At 39.0% G+C, this 20,487-nt stretch overlaps 1 non-coding gene and 1 pseudogene across 1 annotated transcript; both read right to left on the minus strand.

Annotated features, from left to right (window-relative positions):
- Positions 1–289: 289 nt before the first annotated feature.
- On the minus strand, positions 290–364 carry TRNAS-GGA (transfer RNA serine (anticodon GGA)). The gene has a single exon. It is a non-coding gene; the product is annotated as a tRNA-Ser (tRNA).
- An 862-nt stretch (positions 365–1,226) lies between these two features.
- LOC114935705 (uncharacterized) lies at positions 1,227–12,982 on the minus strand (annotated as a pseudogene).
- Positions 12,983–20,487: the final 7,505 nt, after the last annotated feature.

Consider the following 20,487-nt stretch of genomic DNA (forward strand, 5'->3'; position numbering starts at 1 on the left):
TTTCGGTTTAAACTTCCTTCTACAATACATTTTTCGATATAATGTTTTTTAATACATATATAATATATATATATAATATATAACATATATAACATATATATATACATATATATATATATATATATATATATATATATAATGTTTTTTTTTAATCGGTCAACAGAGCCAAAGCACGAAAAATTAATTATTCGGAACTGTATCTTTTGGTTTGAGATCACTAAGTTCCATATATAAATTAATCTCGAAACTTACATATGGAGAAATAGGCGCGAAAAATATAGGTCCGAAAAGTCGCTGAAGCGGGAATCGAACCCGCGTCTTTCACTTTCCGGGCGACTGCTCTTACCAACTAAGCTATCCAGACCCTTTCGATCCTATATTTTTCATTTGCCTTTTAGTAGATGTTAGTAAATAACGCCGTGATTAGGCCAAGGCGTGAATAAAATCAGAAAGAAATATTTTTATTGGCTCTCAATATTAAGAATATAAATATGTTTTTTTCAAACCAAGAGATACAGTTTCGAATAATTAATTTTTCGTGCTTTGGCTCTGTTGGCCGATTTAAAAAAAAAACATCATATTTATATTTTTAATATTGAGAGCCAATAAAAATATTTCTTTCTGATATATATATATATATATATATATATATATTATATCAAGATTCCAGCTAATTTTATTCGACATTGGATATCCGTGTACTATATACATAATATGACGTACAAAATGTTTTTCGAATATCATAAAAAATAAATGCTAAAGAAATTATATGGATATACGAAAATGTATGTACATATAAACAGTGGATGTAATAAACATATTCACTGTATACATATATTTTTGTATATCAATATAATTTTTTAGCATTTATTTTTTATTATAATTTTCGAAAAACATTTTAAATGTCATATTATGTATGTATAGTACAGATATCCAATGAAGTTATTTCTAATACATACATATATAATATATTCTATACAATTAAAAACCGTTGTTTCAACCGTTGTTGTGTTTTGAAGTTTTAAAATAAAAAGAACTCAATTTTAAAATAAAAACAAAAAGCAATTTTGATAAATGTGCACTAATAAAAAAAAAACAAAAATGATAAATGCAAATAATATATATAGTAGCAGAACAATCAAATTAATAGTATTTAAAACCTTAAAATTTTACTTTTAATTTGTAATAAATGTAAAACAAATAATTATATATATATATATCGGCAAGTTATACATATAATTATCTTAATCTTGAATAAGGTCTTTCTCAGAAACGGAGCCTGTTTCACAAACGGAGCCTGTTTCACAAGCAGAGCCTGTTTCACAAACGGAATCTGTTTGACACACAGTGTTTTCCGTTTTCTTTTTTGATTGAAACTTGTTACTGCGTTCTTTACTTCTAACTAGCCAATTTTTTATTACTTCTATGATATCCGATTCTGTTGCAGATTTTGTCTTGGAGTTCAGTCGAACAACACCTAAAATCATTTAGTAAATATAAAAGTTACGCACGCATATGAGCATTACATAACGTAACTGTGCAACATAACCGGTGTGAACAGATCTGCGAACTTTAATGCGTAACATCATCATATAATACATATATATTACAGATATTAAATAAAAAAATTGTGAATAAAAAAATGAAAGCGACAAAGTAATGTAACAAAATTAAATTCAAATTCAAATTTTTCTATTTAAATATTATTTGATTACGCAACACAGTTATGTTACGATGAAGCTTGATTCAAGCGTATATGTATATGCTTAAAATGGTTTTGATGTAGAGTATATAAAATAATATATTTTACCAATGATCACTTGGACGAACTTTAGCGATTTAAAAGCTTTTTTTTGCCGAGCTCCCTCCCAGGAATATAGCATTCCAACTTCATTTGAAATTGCTCTCGACATAATGGCTTTGATTACATGGGGAAGATCTGTGCCTCCAATTAAACGCAGTTAATGACTCTAAAATATAAAATTCACAAAATAAAAAAGTTCTTTATTAGAAAATAATTTTCATCATGTAAAATATAATCTAAATAATATATAATAATATAATTAAGTACACACCAGTGCATGTATGTTATCAGCTGAACTCGATAGCCATTCTTCCATCGACATTAATTCCTGCTCTGTAACGACTGGAAACGATTGTATTAAAGTCATAACAGCCGTATTAGTGTCATCATTTAGTTCTGGCTCATCAGCATATTGGGCTTTTTTTACAAGTATATTCACGTTATCCATAAGATCATTTAATTTAAGATTAATCAGATGAACTTCTTTAAGAAGTTGTTTTCTGAATTCTGAAAATTCTGAAAGTTAAGTTATATTGGATATTAAAATATTATACAAAAAGGAATATTTAAAAAATACAAAACATATAAAGAATAAAAATAATTATTTACCAGCATTTACGTGAACGCTATCTGTAGTTCGCTTGAAGTTATCTTAAAATAACAAGAAAATATTATCAATTTAATTAATAATGCTTATTTAACAGAATTGTTGTATAACAACAAACTTATTATATTAAGGCCGATAATACGTTGGTGAATTCAATGCAGAGCAGAAAAAATTTCAACATATGTATTCCTATGATAGTATGCTACAGCGGACTACGCTGGGCCTGTCGTAGCTTATCTACCATAGGAATATATGTATATGTTGACGACTTTTCCGCTCCGCATTGAATGTACCCATGTGCTACCGGCTTTAAAGTGGAATAAATTAATATAGAATTTATTTATTAACATTATTATTTAGATTAATTTATATTAATACTATTATATTATTTAAGTAATACTATTATTTATTATTGAAAAAATCAATATTGTTTTAAAATATTAATTTTTTAAATGTATATTATAATTGTTATCTAAAACCAAAATATTTAAATATAAATATAAAGTGGAATAAATTAATATAGAATTTATTTATTAACACTATTATTTAGATTAATTTATATTAATACTATTATTTAATTAATACTATTATTTATTATTGAAAAAATCAATATTGTTTTAAAATATTAATTTTTTAAATGTATATTATAATTGTTATCTAAATATATTTATATTTAAATATTTTGGTTTTAGATAACAATTATAATATACATTTAAAAAATTAATATTTTAAAACAATATTGATTTTTTCAATAATAAATAATAGTATTAATTAAATAATAGTATTAATATAAATTAATCTAAATAATAGTGTTAATAAATAAATTCTATATTAATTTATTCCACTTTAAAGCCGGTAGCAGTATTTAAATATATAAATTGCTAAGCCGTATTTTCTTCAGTATATTGATCTGATTAATAATGTAATAATAAATATTTTACATAAAGGTTCAAGTTTTAAAAATACTTACGATTAGTAATATTTTGACTTTCCATTGGAGAGCGATCATTATCTGTTAAATATAAGGAAAATTAGTTTTTGAAAATAAAATGAATTCTTACTAGAAAAGTATTTATCTTATACCGTGTCTCTTGCCAGAAAGTGGTAATGTAGGGTATGTGTTGCTATCTTCATCAGATATCGATTCATAAGATTTATCAGTATCCGAGTAATCCTTATGTCCTTTACTTTTGCCTTGTCCCCGCTTATGTATTTTATTATTCTTTTTCGTTAAAATCTCCGTATGTGATGAAAGATCATCTGTACGTTGGGCTTTAATTGCCTTTCTTTTAGCAAGTTTTAAATCACCTAAATAAACATTACTTATTATATATCCAATAACAAAGAATATAACTACCATATTGTTGTACATTATAGAATTGCATATTAAATAAATGTGTGGTACAAAATAACAATGTAATTATTATAAGTTTATGATAATTACAAATAAAAGAAGATATTCCATGATTAATAACAGTGTGTGTGTGTGTGTGTGTGTGTGTGTGTGTGTGTATAATTCTTTATACATATATTAATAAATTAATAATTCTTTTATAAAAATGTTATACAATTTTATATAATATAAACAATAACATATTTACCATATGTGCCTAAAATAATTGCTCCGTATTTCATCCAGTTTGAATCAGGACTATATTCATTTTTTATAGCTGCTTTAATAGCTGTAGTATCATAATTTTGTGGTGGCCAATAGCATGCAGATTCTTTTAACAAAAACCATTTTTTCGGTATTGCCTCAACAGTGTCATCCTCTTTGAATCGAACGACAAGCCAAGTCATCTATATACACATATTAATCAATTCTTAAAAATTCCTAAAACTCAAATTCAATTATTAAAAACTTCTCTAGTAGACAATGAAATAAACAAATAGAGATATGTCATTTGAGAAAAACTATGATTTAGCAAATAGATCAAGATCACTTAAAGAATAAAATAAATATCATAACTGACTCTTCTTTGAAAAAACTTTATGTTCGCACCCTTTGTCGCACACGATAATTTAGACACACCGTATCGGTGTTGGCCTTGATAGTCGACGGAGGAGTTATCGCTTCTCAGCGACAGGGAAAGACGGTGATAACTCGAAGGACCAAGAATAGAAAAAGGAGAGCGTAGGTCGATTGGTACTCGACGCTTTCGCGCCGATAAGGAGGAGTGAAGTCAGTGGCTTGCAAGGCCGAGAATGAAGTTAATAGTTCTTTGTTGATTAACACACTCGGTTTAATTTTAAACAATAAACTTTGTACTCAATAGATAAACAGATATAATCGAAGACCCGGAGCAAGATCAAGAGTATAATCGGGATTGAGTTGCTCGAACGCACTCGCCTGCGACCTCACTGTTCGAGCTTCGCCGATTGTCTGAAAATATTGAAAATTCGCTCGGTGGCGCGAGGCCCGATCACACTCCGATCAGGCCCGTTCGTAATACGGAGCAGGTGACTCGCACGAGTGTCAATCGTGATCGCGACGTGGTCGTGCTTAGTATTATTTGCTCGTACGTATACAGGATTTAACTTGTGCCTATATTTTTTTTTTTTTTTTTTTTTTAAGTCAGGAAATTTGCCTAAACCAAACTTCGCCGTCCTGACCCCTGAGGGAGGGTCAGGAGGCTTCGTGGTGGATTCCCGCCCGTAGTATCCCGAGGGACTATCGGGCGGGGGACCGACCTAAAACCTGACTGAAGCCCCTGGTCATATGGGTTATGTCCACCGCGGAACCGCGTGAGCATTACTTCACGGTGGACACCCGACCGGCGTCCTAAAGGTAGGACACATCCCCCGGAAGGATACTACAGGTATCCCCCCCGGAGAGGACATCCCTTGTCCCGATAGGGCATCGAGGGGAGCCGGGCTACTAACTCCCCCCGGACTTCACAGGGTCGACGTGCAATGAGAGCGGGGCCCCCACCCCTCTCTCTGCCAACCCGGTAAGTGAGGTGACAGCAGTCACCCACCCACACACAAAACGTCACAGGACGATTACAGTACATAACGTGCACGAAACATGTACACAAACCACAATAATACATAGTAAGGGCCACAGGCCCAGCCCCCAAGAGGGCCCACAACAAGGCGCTATGGCCAACCACAATAAATAAAGGTGGGAGGGTTATTACACCCACCTATGACAAAAGATAATAAACTATAAACAACATAAACTTGACGTAGGGTGAAGAGGCCGCGGAGTCACCTCTCGGCAACCTCCCCGGCACTCCATCACCCATCGCCGCAACCTACAACATAAACTTGGCGGGGCAGGGAGACCACGGAGTCACCTTTCGGCAACCTCCCCAGAACTCCCCGCACCCACCGCTACACACTACGACAATAAAGGACAAAACCGACACTAAACATCGGGGGCAAAACTGCAGCCCGGCACGGGGGAGCCGCCTCTCCGCGACTTCCCCCGCCCCCGGCTACAGTCTACCCTCGTCCACTCCGGGCTCGCAGGCCCCCCATCGGGGCGCCCCGGAGCCTGAACGCGCTCGGCAGCAGGCGCGCTCTCCCGACACCTCTTAGGAGGCACGCGCACGCGAGCGCAAACCGTCGACCCACAGCGATGTCCAGAGGGTTTCCCCCTGGACGCACACGAATGACATCGGGGCGGCGCCACACAGTCGGCCGCCTTATGCCCCGATCCACCGCATCTATAACACAGACCGCTCCGGTCTGTGTCGGCACCACAAACATTGGCCGAATGGCCAAACTCCTGGCACCGGTAGCATTGGAGGGGGCGGCGAGCGAGACGGATAACCTCCAGAGTCGCCCACCCCCCCTCAACCGACAACCTCTTCGCGGATAGCACCCTTCGCGCCACACCGATGGGGCAGCGGATCCAGATAGTGCCATTGCACGAATTGGGAAACAGCTTGATTTCCTCAGCTCTAAGGTCCTCTACTCGACAGCCTCCAACTAGGGCAACCTCTTCCAATATTCTCTGTCTTTTGACAGAGAACATTGGGCCCCTCAGTCGGATTTCCTCCAACCGAGTGGGGCGACCAACCTTAACGCCCTGCTCAGCCGGGAAGGCGTCCCTCAATTTGGACGCCAGTGCATCCGCCTTCGCCGCCGAGTCCTTACCAGGGACCGACAGTAATATACTTCCAGTCGCCCCTCTTCTCATCCTCATCGAGCCAACCTCCAATTCCTTCACGTCGACCCTCGACTTGGCCTCCGAGAGGACGGAGGCATAAGACCTCGCGTCCGCCCCCCCCCCCCCCGAATCGTCAGCGAAACCACTGACGTGGAGGGGGGGCGAAGAGCAACATTTCTCCTCCCCTCACGGGTGGGCCCTTTTTTCAAGGCACCCACCTCCGCACGCCCATTCGTCTGGGGGAGTCGTCCGGGCCCCCGTCCGCGACGTCTCCTCTTCTTCTTCCCAGTGGAGGCTCCAGGACCAGGGGCATCCACCAAAACCTCCGCAAGAGCGGAGGCGGTAGAGCCCCCAGGCACAGAGCCAATTCCCGGCGCAACCGCGCCACTACCGACGCTCAAGGAGGGCACGCGTATGGGATCCACTCCATAAATTGGAGTGGGCCCATCCCGCCCCCCGAGCTCCGACCTAATGGCGGCCACCACAGAAAGCGATATGTCGCCCCTTAAGTCACCGAAGCGACGATCCAGAAGGGACGACACACCAGCCGCAGTCAATGGACGATCATCCGCGACCACAGCCGCAGACTCCTCCGCCAATCCCAATGAAGACCTCTCCGCAGAAGGCGGGCGAGGTCTCTTCTTTCTTGCACCCTTGTCTTTGGCGCCTCTATCTGAAAAATAGAACGCCTCGATGTCTGGAATCGCAGAGCGAACAAACGCCAGCTCCTCCGTCAGGCGCTCCACCTCACGCTCCAGGTTCGAGATGCGAGTCCTCAAACCCTGGTTCTCACTTCTCAGGGCATCCATACGAGGATCGGCCTCCGAAGAGGTCCTCGTGACCACCTCTTCTAGGATGCCACCCAGCTTCCTCGAGGAGACCAGGAGCTCCTCGGCCATGAAATCCTCAAGGCCAGGGAGTCCAGCCACCCTCTCCACTTGGGTGACGAACCTACCTGCGATCCTGCGGAGTTCCGCAGTGGTGACCCCCTGCAGCTCCGCACGATACCCCGCATCCGAAGGAGCGACGCTTCCATCCAGAGCTGGCCCGAAAGAAGGGTCCAGCATCCTCCGCGCGTACGCCAAACGGAGTTCCTCCCGCTCGGCAGCTACCAAGCACTCTTTTGCCGCTGCAAGGCCCACGTAGTCCCCCGTTGTTTTGGGGCGACCTCGTTTTTCCGGCCCACGTTTACCCGGAAGCTTCTTGGGGTATTGCTTCCTCCCCTTGAGAAGCCTCTTATCCTCGGGAGCCCAGGACTTGTCCCTTTTGCTCCCTTCATCCTCTGAGGAACTCTCTGATGGCAAAGATATAAAGGATGGCTCCCCTACATCCTGCTCCTCGTCACCACTGTCACCCCTCACCTTCTCCGGTGAAGGGAGAGGCTGAGAGTCACTCTCCCCATCGACTGTTTCTCCAGTCAATGATTCTGCGGTGCTAACCGCAATGACTGGTTCAAAGAACTGTACACAAACGTGTTTGGCACAGAACTCCGTTTCACTTCGCGAACACTCCCGGAAAAAGACGTCCATGCATTTCGCGAGGTCCTTATATTCGTGATGAGCCTGATAGCTCCGAACCACTTTATCCAGAAGGACTCGGCGAATCTGCGCAGCAAGTTCCTTCTGATCTACACTCCGGTCACGATTCCTCCAGCGTAACGCTAGATTACGCAACCGATCGCGCACAACAGTCCACTCACTCCTCGGCACTGTAGCAGTCCAGTCTGCAGCCCCAGCCGGCAAAGCTGCAGACGACCTGTCGTACGATGACGACATGGAGGGAGCCAGGCCTACACCCCCCCCACGCCGGTTCCAGGTACCCGAACCCGGGACGTTCTCTTCTTTCTTCGAGTCACCCATGTTTCTGAAAAAAGAAATTGGTTTTTTCTGTCAGGGGTTTTCCTTCCCCTTAGGAGGTTGCCTTACTCAGCTAACGGGGCCTCCCCCCCGGGTGTTATCTTCGGTGTTTTCCTTCACCTAGTGCAGTGGACAAGTCCTTTTAGGGCCTGCACGCCCATCACACCCCATTCATCCATCACCAGACACTCCAGCTCGGGTACCTCGGGATTGCGACACCCGTACACTACAGGGATGAGTCTGTAGTGCCCCTGAGGGAAACTTGTGCCTATATTAGGAAGAAACAAAACAAAACCTTTTTTTTTTTTTTTTTTTTTTTCAACAAAATCGTCGAACATGTCGATACGGTTTGCTCGTGCGCGAACAGAAATCTTTTTCGTTACTTTTATTCTCAACATGCTAATTTTTTATTTTAAAATTTTTATGGGCTACAGATATTCAGATTTAATTACTTGATAACCTGATAGTAATCAATTTCGGATCTCAATCTAAACTGAACTTTTATCTATCAACGAATAAATATATCTCAACGAATAAAATTCAGTGAAAAAAAATTAGTTATAAAATTTACACAACTTAACAAGAGAGTTTTTTAAAATATAATTATTGAAAGACTAGAGAAAAGGAATATTTTTTTAAACAAATAAAATACATATGTAATAAAGAAATTAATAAAAAATAAAAAATTTAATGCAAAACTGATCAATTGATTATTATATTATAATAAATCTGAATTAAGTATATTTTGAGACTTTATACTAATTAAATAAGAAAAATAACTTATAAAATTAACTTTTCGTTAGCTTGTATGTTATTTTTCTTTTCTAGCTAGTATAAAGTTTCCAAATATTTAAAATAAAAATTATCAAATATTTTATGTTTAACTAACTATTGAAAAATGTGATCGATTATTATTTATTATAAAATTATTTAAGACAATTATAAATGCAGTAGAGGATATGCAATATATTGATCATTATATGGTAAAACTAGTAATTTTCTTTTGATCTTATCAAATCTCCACATTTGAAATATAGTATTATATTTTATAATAACTTTAATATCAAATAATGAAGAAAAACATGGTTTTGAATAAAAATCTTTGTGAGGAATATACTTGATACCTATTAAAAATATTTCATTTTGATATGATGCAAAATTTAGTATTTCAACGATAGTTGAATCGGTCAATTCGACAAATCGATCAGCTACTTTTAAAATATTTAAGCAATAATTAATCGTTTTAAGTTTCCTGTACTGCGGAGAAGTGCAATTATTTATTAATGGACCATTAAAATGTTCCTGCAATAATGTTATGGAATTATCATTTACAAATTGTATTGGTTGCAAAAAATTATTATCCTCACTAACTCTACACACAACTTGTTGTAGCTGCTGCGAATGTCTACGGATATACTTTTTCAATTTTTGCATATGATTTTCAAATGCAAAAGCACTGAATTCATCAAGTAAACCAAATAAACGTACACAATCACTTAAATGCAATAGACTATGTATGTTGTGTGAAATAAAATCGGGTCCATAAATTTTAATTGAATTCTTAATAAAATATTTTATTAGGTTTTCGGCATATGAAATATAATTTTCAAATTTTGTGTACTGATTACTTATCAATATTGAGCTAGCTAAACTTAGCATAAGAAAATTATTATACTCTTTTAATAGTATTACTTTCTTCAAAACTATTGGGCCTGTATATAACAGAAAAAGTCTAAATTTGGTCGCCTTAAATCTTTTACATTCGTTTATTGGCCGAGTTTTTCTTGCAAATTCACAAGGAATATATTTTTTTAAAACCTGAAGATTATTGTTAATTTTATTAATATTTAAAGCACGTAATTTATGAGGAGGCTTGCCAAATATCCATCCATAACGCTTACAACATAACAACCTTTTTGTTGCACCCAATAGAAGATTATGCATATAATCAAAAGGTACATTATCAATCATATTAAAATTGGGAATTTGAAGCCAAAGTGTTTCTCCTGTGTGGTGTTCGATTTGAAGGGTATTTCTAAATGAATGATCTGTTTTTTTTTTTAAATTTTCAGTTTCAACGAAGCATAAAACGTTATTAACCATATCCCCTTCCTGATCACACTTCGTACATGAGAAATAACCTCAATGACTTTTAATAGATAAAATGTGAGATTTGGCCGGGGTATCACAAATTAACATTGAAATTTTGAATTTACATAAAACAGATTGTATCATTATTCCATTTGATAATTTTATACATTCTTCTACAAAATCCTTTAAAAATTCATTGGCTTTAGGTTTTTCATTTCCATAATGTAAAGCTATTATGAATACTTGATTTTTTAGATTTTTAATTGATTTAACTGTACCTAAAATTAGCCAAAAGGAACTTGATGTGCTTTTTGTTAAAGGCAGCCCGTCAATATTAATTGCGAGAAAAAATTCTGTATTTTGATCGACAGTTATATTATGTTTCAAAGATAAAAAATTTAGTGACTTGCGTATACCAAAATAATGATATGAATTATTTAAAGAATTAGATTTGCGGGGTGTTTTCAAAATAGTACGTGGATCAGCTGGCAAGATATTAATTAATGATGGTTCTTCGCGTAGTATATTTAATAACTGTTTAAATGCAGTTAAACTAACATTTCTGTCAATAGACCATTTTTCTAATTTTGTGGAAAGAGATTCCTTAGGCTTAGCAAATAATGGAGGTGAAATATTAGTATCATTACGTTGCTGTAAATCATTAAGAAAAGAATAATCATTCTGTTCCAAATTATTGCTTTGATTATTTAATAAAATGTTATCATCATTTAAAAAATCATTATCATTATTATCATTATTATCATTATTATCATTAAAATCATTATTATCAATAACAATTTCATTATCAACACTATTATATATTTTTTTACAATTCTGATTATAATATTCATCTAAGAATATTTCATTATTTGCTAATTGATCCGTTTCACTAATTGTTGCTAATGACAGATGAAGTTTTTCATTAACTTTCCGACATAATTTTTCTCTTTGACTTTTTTTATTAGGCATTTTGAATTATATTCAGAGAGACACAAGAAAATTAAATAGATAAAAAGTGCAATAAAGATTTATAGATCCGAATGATTGAATCGAAGTTGAACGTAATATCCAAAAATATAAAATAATTTATAAAGAACCTTTATACTTTATAAGATAGCTGAAACAAACAATATTAGAAAGAAAATTACAACTTTATATATAGCAAATTGTTTGAATATGTTTAAACTTATACTATTTATAAACTATAAATAACCAATATATGTAGATTTTATTCATCACTTACATGTAATGCAAATGTATATTATAGAACTATATATTTTATATTATTAAATTTGCCCATACAGCATGCATATTGAAAAGACATTCAGAAGATATCTTCGGAATATCTTCTAAACGTCTTTTGAATATGCATGTTGTATGAGTAAATTTATTTATATAAAATGCATAATTCTATTGCTTTTAAAAAGTTGTACTAACTTCTCAATTTTTGTACAAATATATATTATTTTCAATTCTGTTTAGGTCCAATTTTTAAGTTATTTTATTTCTTAAATTTATTATTTCTAATTTAGTACCCTAAAGATATCCCGAAGATATCTTCTGAATGTCTTTTGAATAAGCATGCTGAGTGGACATATACTAAATTGAAATTTATTAAATAAAATAACTTAAAAATTGAACCTAAACAAAATTGAAAATAATATTATATTTGTATAAAAATTGAAAAGTTAGTATAGCTTTTTAAAAGCAATAGATTTATGCATTTTATATTAACCAAATTTATTCATGCAGCATACATATTCAAAAGACATTCAGAAGATATCCCGAAGATATCTTCTGGATGTCTTTTGAATGAGCGTGCTGTATATATAAGTACTATAAATTAAAATTAAAAAAATAAAATAACTGAAAAATTGGACCGAAACAGGATTGAAAATAATATTATATTTATATAAAAATTGAAAAAATTGAATTTATAAAAAAATTGAAAAGTTAGTACAGCTTTTTAAAAGCAATAGATTTATGCATTTTATATTAACCAATTTACTCATACAGCATACATATTCAAAAGACGTTCAGAAAATATTCCGAAGATATTTTCTGCATGTCTTTCGGATGTGTTGTGCTGCTAGATTATATTAATTAAATTATTGGACTAGCATGTTATATTAGTTTAAGAAATAAACATATGAAGAAAAAGTTTATTGTAACTATGCTTAATTATAAATAAAATAGTAAATAAAATAATATAAGACATATATACGAGACTTACCGCTTTAATATTAATAAAACTATATGTACTGCCTGCTGCTACTCCACGAAATGTTGTTTTCACACAACGCACAATCACTTTAGACAAATTAAAACGTCGCAAGTCGATTTCTAGATTTTTCAAAGCGTGGTGTACTGCATGAAAGATGAACGAGAAATGAGACAGTAATGATGAGAGCCAAGAAGAGCAGTGAAGACAAATGAAAAATGTCTAGCCGCAGTGTCGCACAACTCACGCAGTGCAATCAACTTATCTACCATTAGTGGAGTATGCATTGTAATTGATTTATAATTTTTAAGATGCCAAAATTAAAAGAATATTATTAGCGTTATTAGCGCATAGTTCGCTCCAATACTATACTCAACGTATATTACTCTTTAATATTTGCAAAATATTTAATATTTGCAATATATATATATATATATATATATATATATATATATATATTGGCAACAAGCGCAGAAGCTATTAATTCTATATTTTTTGCAAATATTAAAAAGTAATATACGTTCAGTATAGTATTGGAGCAAACTCTGCGCTAATAACGCTAATAATATTCTTTTAATTTTGGCATCTTAAAAATTATAAATCAATTACGATGCATATACTCCACTATAATGGTAGATAAGTATATATATATTGTTGCGTCCTCGGGACGCCTCTCGCTCAGTCACTCACACACGCGCGCGAAATAAAGACACTCGCGTAATAGGGAAATAAACTTTAATATGAGGATCCAATACACGAAACCAATGAAATATAACAAATAGTGCATTCGTAATGCAAAGAAGCTCCGGTCTCGGAAAACGTCCGCACGATGCGACCGCTAGACCAAATCTGTCATGTCTCCCGAAAACAGAAGAAGACCCTTAGTTGTTTAACAACAACTCCCTTGACGACGATCTCCCGGAAGCGTAAAGAGTTGATCCCACGAAAAGTATCACCCGATACAAAGTGTAGATCCAGGGGCGTAACACGGGGGCGCAACACTGCCCCCCTTCTTCAAAATTGTCGTCCCGACAATTCTCACGGAGATTGAAGACCCAGGACTCTGACGCTGCTATTAGGGCACCAACGATACTCCGCTCTCCCTTAGCTGCTGCTACAGGTTACCGAACGAAACGCCTGGTCCCTCTCTTTTTGCGTCTACACTGTCCGGACGAATCCTGCTCTCCCTTAGCTGCTGCTACAGGTTACCGAGCTTCGCCCTCCTCCTCTCCGTACTCGAACTGTTCTTTTTAAAAAAAATTGGCCAGATTTTTTTCTATAACAGTCGAGTTGATAGAAGGTATCCCTGCTGTCTTTGCGGTTTTACTATACTCGCCGTCTTCCGGAAGAACAACGAAATGGTCCATGAATCTTCAGACAAAGGGGGGGAATATCTTCCGTGGACCCAACGTTCCTCGTGAACACCCTAAGTCTCTGTCCCGGCATTTGCCCTCAGTCTCGTGGGAAAACCACGGATCAAAAACCACGAGAGGGACAGTCTTCAACGTGATGAACCAAATGACCAATCTTCTGAAGATGAGACGGTCTTCTCAATTGAAAGGAGCCAGTTGCCCTCGATGAGTAATGGTCGCAGGAACTTCCTCAGAGAATTCTCTCGTAACGAAAACTCAAGCAAGCCTCTTCTTAAAAATTTCCAACTGATAACTGATCCAAAATGTCGTCAATTCGAGGAAAGGGATAGGAATCTTTTACCGTGATGGTGTTAAGTTTCCGGTAATCAACACAGAATCTCAGTGTTCCGTTTTTCTTTTTGACCATAACAGCCGGCGAAACTCAAGGACTTTGAGATTCTTCTATGATTCCTTCTATTTTCATCTCTTCCATTATTTTATCAACCTCATCCCTCATCTGAAAAGGAATCCTACGGGGTACCTGTTTTATGGGGAGAGAGTCTTTTACATTTATGACATGTTCAATAATATTGCAATTCCCAGCAACAATATTACAGGAGAACAGATCTTGAAATTTATTTAGAAAATTTATAAAGGTTTCTTTCTGTTTTTTTTGCAAATAAATCGAACTCTTTTCGAAAAGTTCTTTTAAAATAGACGGGATTCCTTTTGGAAAATTCTCTATTCTTGAACATTGAAAATCTTTATTGTCAAAAATGGATTTATTAAAAACTTTATCAAAAACGTTTTCCAAATTAATCATTTTAAGGAAATCCATTCCCAAAATACATTGATCATTAATTTCAGCAACTAATAACGGAATTTCAACCGAATAATTTCCGATTTCAATTTTTGTTTTTACTAAAAATTCAATTAAAAATTTTTCTCCCGTCGGATATTTTAAATTAATATCATTGACTCGAATCTTTTCAAGATCTTCTCCCACTAATCTGCTATTTAATATGGAAACATCAGAGCCTGTATCTATTTTAAAAAGACACTCCTTTTTATTTAATCTACCAAAATACGAATAAGAATCTTTCTTAGAAATCCTTCTAACACTACAATCAATGAGATCAACAAAATCGGACGTCGGGGCGTTTTCTGTAAGAGTTGAATTTTCCCCGAAAAATTCAACTACCTCTAGTTTTCCTTCGTCTCAGGACATTGAAAACGCAAATGTCCGATCTTCCCGCAAGACCAACATTCTTTCCCTTTGGCCGAAAAGTTGTTCGCTTGCGCTTTCCCTTTCGAGTCAAACCGTTCGCTTTTCTTTTTTTCGGAATCGGTTCGCGCGTCGTTCCTCTCTCCCTTTTGATAATTTTGACTTATTTTGCCGTAATTTCCTTTATTACTAAAATTGTCTCTTTTTCTATCAAAACTATTTTCCTGAATTATTTTTATGGCCTTAGCTCTTTCTATAGCCAAATTTAAGGATGTAATTCCCTCCAGTTGAAGGGTTCTTTTGACAAACCCGTCTATTAATGCCGAGACAAATTGCGCGCATGCTATTTTATCGCGGACCGCATATGGACATTCGGGGTAAGCCAGACGCGACAGTCTCTCAAGTTTGGCTCCAAAGGAAGCGAAATCCTCTCCATATTTTTGTTTCCGTGTCGTAAAAAGATAGTAATAATTTTGCGTCAAGTTTCCGTCTTCAAAAAGCAACTCTAATTTTGATTTTAATTCCGCGAATGTTAATTCTTCAAAATTCTCAACATTTTCTAAAACGGACCGAGCTTTTCCCCTTAAATTTGCAGCGAGAGTAATCATTTTTGCTTTCTCATCCCAATTATTCGCGACGGCTATCAAAAGAAATTGGGAGAGGAACTCCCGCAGCGGAACCCTTCCATCGAATGTATCGGGCTTCAGTTTTAAGCCCGTTTTCGCACGAAAGTCACCGGTCGTCTCGTCCGCGTTTATCACGGCACTCGCGGTACTCGCGCAAGCTAAATTCAGTCGCGTATCCCCGGAAGCTCTTATATTAGAAAGACTTAGCTGGTTAGTTTGCTGCGAGGAGATCCTCAATTCGAGCTGGTGCAGCTGTTCGTCCTTCTCTCGGAGAAGAGCCTCAAAGCGAGCTTGCTGATGTTCTCGTTCGGCCCGCATTTCTCGTAGTTCTCGCAGTGCGGTCTGCAACGCATCCGTCTCGTCTATCTCCTTCATCGTTGTTCGGGAACGCGTCGCTTTCGGCGAATGTTGAGTCGTCATTTTGGCGTTCACTCAAGAAGATGCGATTCTTTCGGTTTTATCCCGGACGAGCCCCCAAAATGTTGCGTCCTCGGGACGCCTCTCGCTCAGTCACTCACACACAGTCACTCTCACTCGCGCGCGAAATAAAGACACTCGCGTAATAGGGAAATGAACTTTAATATGAGGATCCAATACACGAAACCAATGAAATATAACAAATAGTGCATTCGTAATGCAAAGAAGCTCCGGTGTCGGAAAACGTCCGCACGATGCGACCGCTAGACCAAATCTGTCATGTCTCCCGAAAACAGAAGAAGACCCTTAGTTGTTTAACAACAACTCCCTTGACGACGATTTCCCGAAAGCGTAAAGAGTTGATCCCGCGAAAAGTATCACCCGATACAAAGATGTAGATCCAGGGGCGTAACACGGGGGCGCAACAATATATATATATATATTGTATTGTAAGCATTTTTATATATTTTAACTTTATTGCCGTATGTATAAGGGAAAGGAAAGCGAGAGAGATGTTAATCTATTTTATTTATATTTTCGTTTACTTGTCCTTAGACGGTTTAGTTTTATTATGCGTTATATTTTTATTTATTTGTGCGACCGTCAACCTAATCTCTCTCGTTCGTAAGAATTATTGTTTTCGCGAGCACCGAACGATTTTGTGTAGAATTACTCCGATTGGTCCGGTACTTTGGGGTGGGAATATTTTAGACAAGCGAGTATAAAAATGAGGATATTTGAGCGCGCGACACAGTTTGACACAGTCTGACAATCTGAGAAAGTACTTATTCTGGCGGCGTTACCAGCGGCTCCGGCGTCTGTATCGACTCTACAGTATATATATATATACACATCGGATCGCAAATAAATACATTTTACTGGAACATAATATACATATATATATCCTCACACACACATCCTGACTAAATTATAATAAATTGAACAAGATCCATCCATCTGGCATAAATCTGAGGACCGCGAATCCAGTCAGCGACGAGGTAAAAAGGTTAGTGCTAATGCTTATCGCGCGCTAACAGCGTCAGAAGTGGGATTCGGAGCTCGCCCTGACATTGCGAGAATCCGGAAATCTTGACGAGGCGCGTTTCGGGAAGCGTGACGCGAGTGTTAGGTTTTCGCGAGCGCGTCGACGGGCAATTAACTATTCGATTCCGGAAAGACAGTCACGATGGAAATCGGGAGTGAGATGACGGTGACCGAATTGAAGACCGCTCTTCGTCAACGCGGACTGACCACGGACGGGTTAAAGGTCGAACTGATAAAACGGTTGAACGAATACGATCCGAATGTGTGGGGAGAGTTGGCGGAGACGCTGGGGGCCGCGCAGGGTGAGGACGGGGATCCGGGTTGTTCGCGTCGGTCGGATGGGGACGACGAGACACCGGCGGAGGACGAGGAGACTCGGGCACCGACGGCGAGCGTGGAGGTTCGAGCGTCGGCGACGAGGATGGAGACTAGGGCGCCTGCGGCGAGCGTGAGGTCTCGGGCATCGGTGGCGAGCGAAGAGGCTCGTGCACCGAGAGACAGGAGCTTCGCGGAGCAGGGCCTGGAGGACCATAGCCTGATGAGACGAGAGCTGGAGATACTCCGCCGAGAGAGAGAGAGTGCTGGCGGAGAGAGCAACAGTTGCTGCAGCGAGAGCTGGAGATTGTGAGAGGCTCTCCTACGGCGAGAAGCGCGGCATCGGAGGGCAGCGCGGTATCAGCGACGAGTGGCGTGCGAGAAATTCGAGAGCTGCTTCCCGGGTTTGACAGGGACAATACTTTTTGGAGGTGGAAGCAACAACTGCAGTTATTAAAGACCACCTACAATCTGAACAAAAATGCTACTCGCATTTTAATTAGTTCACGGTTGAAAGGACGCGCACTGTCGTGGTTCTACTCGAGGGCAGAATACTTGGTGTTGAGCGTCGAAGATCTGCTCAAGGAGATGGATCAGATGTTTGATCTGCGTCCGGGCAGGCTTACCATGAGAAGAGAGTTTGAGTCCCGGACTTGGAAATCAGGCGAATCATTTTGCGACTACTATCATGACAAAATGATCCTGGCGAATCGAGTGCCGATAGCTCAGGACGAAATCCTGGACTATGTGATCGAGGGAGTGTCGGACCAGAGGTTGCGGAACCAGGCACGGATGCTGAATCTGGAGAGGGGAGCCGATTTACTGAAGGCATTCGAAAAGATTCGAATCGATGGGGAGAGAACGAACGACAAAACCAGGAGGGACGGACAGAGGACTACCAACAGCAAAAGGACAGAGGCGACGACGGCTGAGGGAGTGCGAAGGTGTCATCGTTGTCGCGAGACGGGGTACATTGCAGCGTATTGTAGGCGGACGTTACCGACTAGGAAAACGTGTTTCGTTTGCGGATCGGAGGGTCATTTCGCGCGGGAGTGTCCGAGACGTAATCAAGCCTCAACGTCGGGGGCATCGAAGGACGTGGCGCGGACCACCACGACAAATATGTTGCATCCGGTCGATCTTCCTAAGCCGTACATGATCCGTGTAAAGATTTTGCCCGGTGACGCGAAAGAGAAATGTACATATGTGGTGGACGCAATGATAGACTCCGGTTCGCCTATTAGTCTGGTGCGCGACGACGTAGTTCCGTGCGAGGCGAGATGCGACACGGCAAACGAACAGCCGTTCTGCGGGATTAATGGGTCGCGGCTGGAGATCGATGGTGCTTTCTTCGGTCAGTTGGAGGTCGGCGGGGTACGGGTCGGGATGAAGTTCTATGTGGTTCCTCGAAAGACAATGGCTTTCGATGTCTTGCTGGAGAGGGATTTTTTAAACTGTCCGCGACTTCACGTTACGATTGGCGATACGTTTGAGATCGCGGGGACCGAAGAGAAGAGCGCTATAAACTCTTTAATGCGCGTCGATTGCGGCGGCGATTCCATTGATCCGTGCGACGAATTGAAAATAAATCCGGCGGTCGGCGGCGAGGTGGCCGCGCGGATTTGCGGGGCGTACAAGGCGCATTATATTAACAAGATGCGAATTGAGGAAAATGCGCCCGATTATAAAATAATAATTGCTCTAAAAAACAAACAACCAATAAGTTCGCGGCCGCGACGATTGTCCTTCGCGGATAATGAACTCCTACGCGAAATTTTGGACGATTTATTAGAAAGATCTATTATATAACCGAGTAGTTCTCCGTATGCGAGTCCTATAGTCTTGGTGCGGAAAAAGGACGGAGGGTGCCGTTTGTGCGTGGATTATCGAGAATTGAATAAAATCACGATACGCGACAATTTTCCGACGGAACTGATAGACGATAACATCGATCGTCTACAGGGAAAGGTGTATTTTTCCATCTTGGACATGAAGGACGGATTCCATCATGTCAGGATGCATGAATCGTCCGTGAAGTACACGTCATTCGTTACGCCTCTCGGGCAGTTCGAGTATCTGCGCATGCCATTCGGGTTGGCGAACGCTCCACGGGTTTTTCAGCAATTCGTGCATATGATGTTCGAGGCATTGATCCGCGAAAATAAGATTCTAATTTATTTAGATGATTTGCTGATCGCTACGAAAGATCTAGACGAGCACATCGAAATCTTATCGAGAGTGTTCGAGGTAGCAGGTGAGAATCGATTAGGATTTCGACTCGATAAGTGTCACTTCGCCCGGACGGAAATAAAATACCTGGGTTACTGCGTGAGTAGACACGGTATCCGGCCGAGCAACGAGAATGTTGCGTCCGTCGTTGACTATCCGGTGCCGCGTAGCGCGAAGAACATGCAGCATTTTCTGGGGCTGGCGAGTTATTTTCGCCGATTTATTCCTGGGTTTTCCCTATTAGCGAAACCACTATACGACTTGATAAGAAAGAACGCGACATTTAAATATGAGTCCTCTGAAAGTGCGGCTTTCGAGACACTGAAACGCCATTTGTCGAATGGACCGGTACTCGCGATTTATTCACCGCAGGCGGAGACTGAGCTGCATTGTGACGCGAGTGCTAGCGGGTTCGGCGGTATATTGCTTCAAAAGCAAAGCGATGGTTCGTGGCGTCCGATCTCGTTTTGGAGCCAACGGACTACGCCGACGGAATCTAAATATCACAGTTTCGAGCTCGAGTGTCTCGCCGCTGTTTACGCCTTAAAACGTTTTCATATATATCTCGCGGGGCGAAAGTTTC

This window comes from Nylanderia fulva, unplaced genomic scaffold (genome assembly GCF_048542155.1).
Source record: "Nylanderia fulva isolate GAGA-0341 unplaced genomic scaffold, ASM4854215v1 Scaffold288, whole genome shotgun sequence".
In the NCBI taxonomy this organism is placed as follows: Eukaryota; Metazoa; Arthropoda; class Insecta; order Hymenoptera; family Formicidae; genus Nylanderia; species Nylanderia fulva.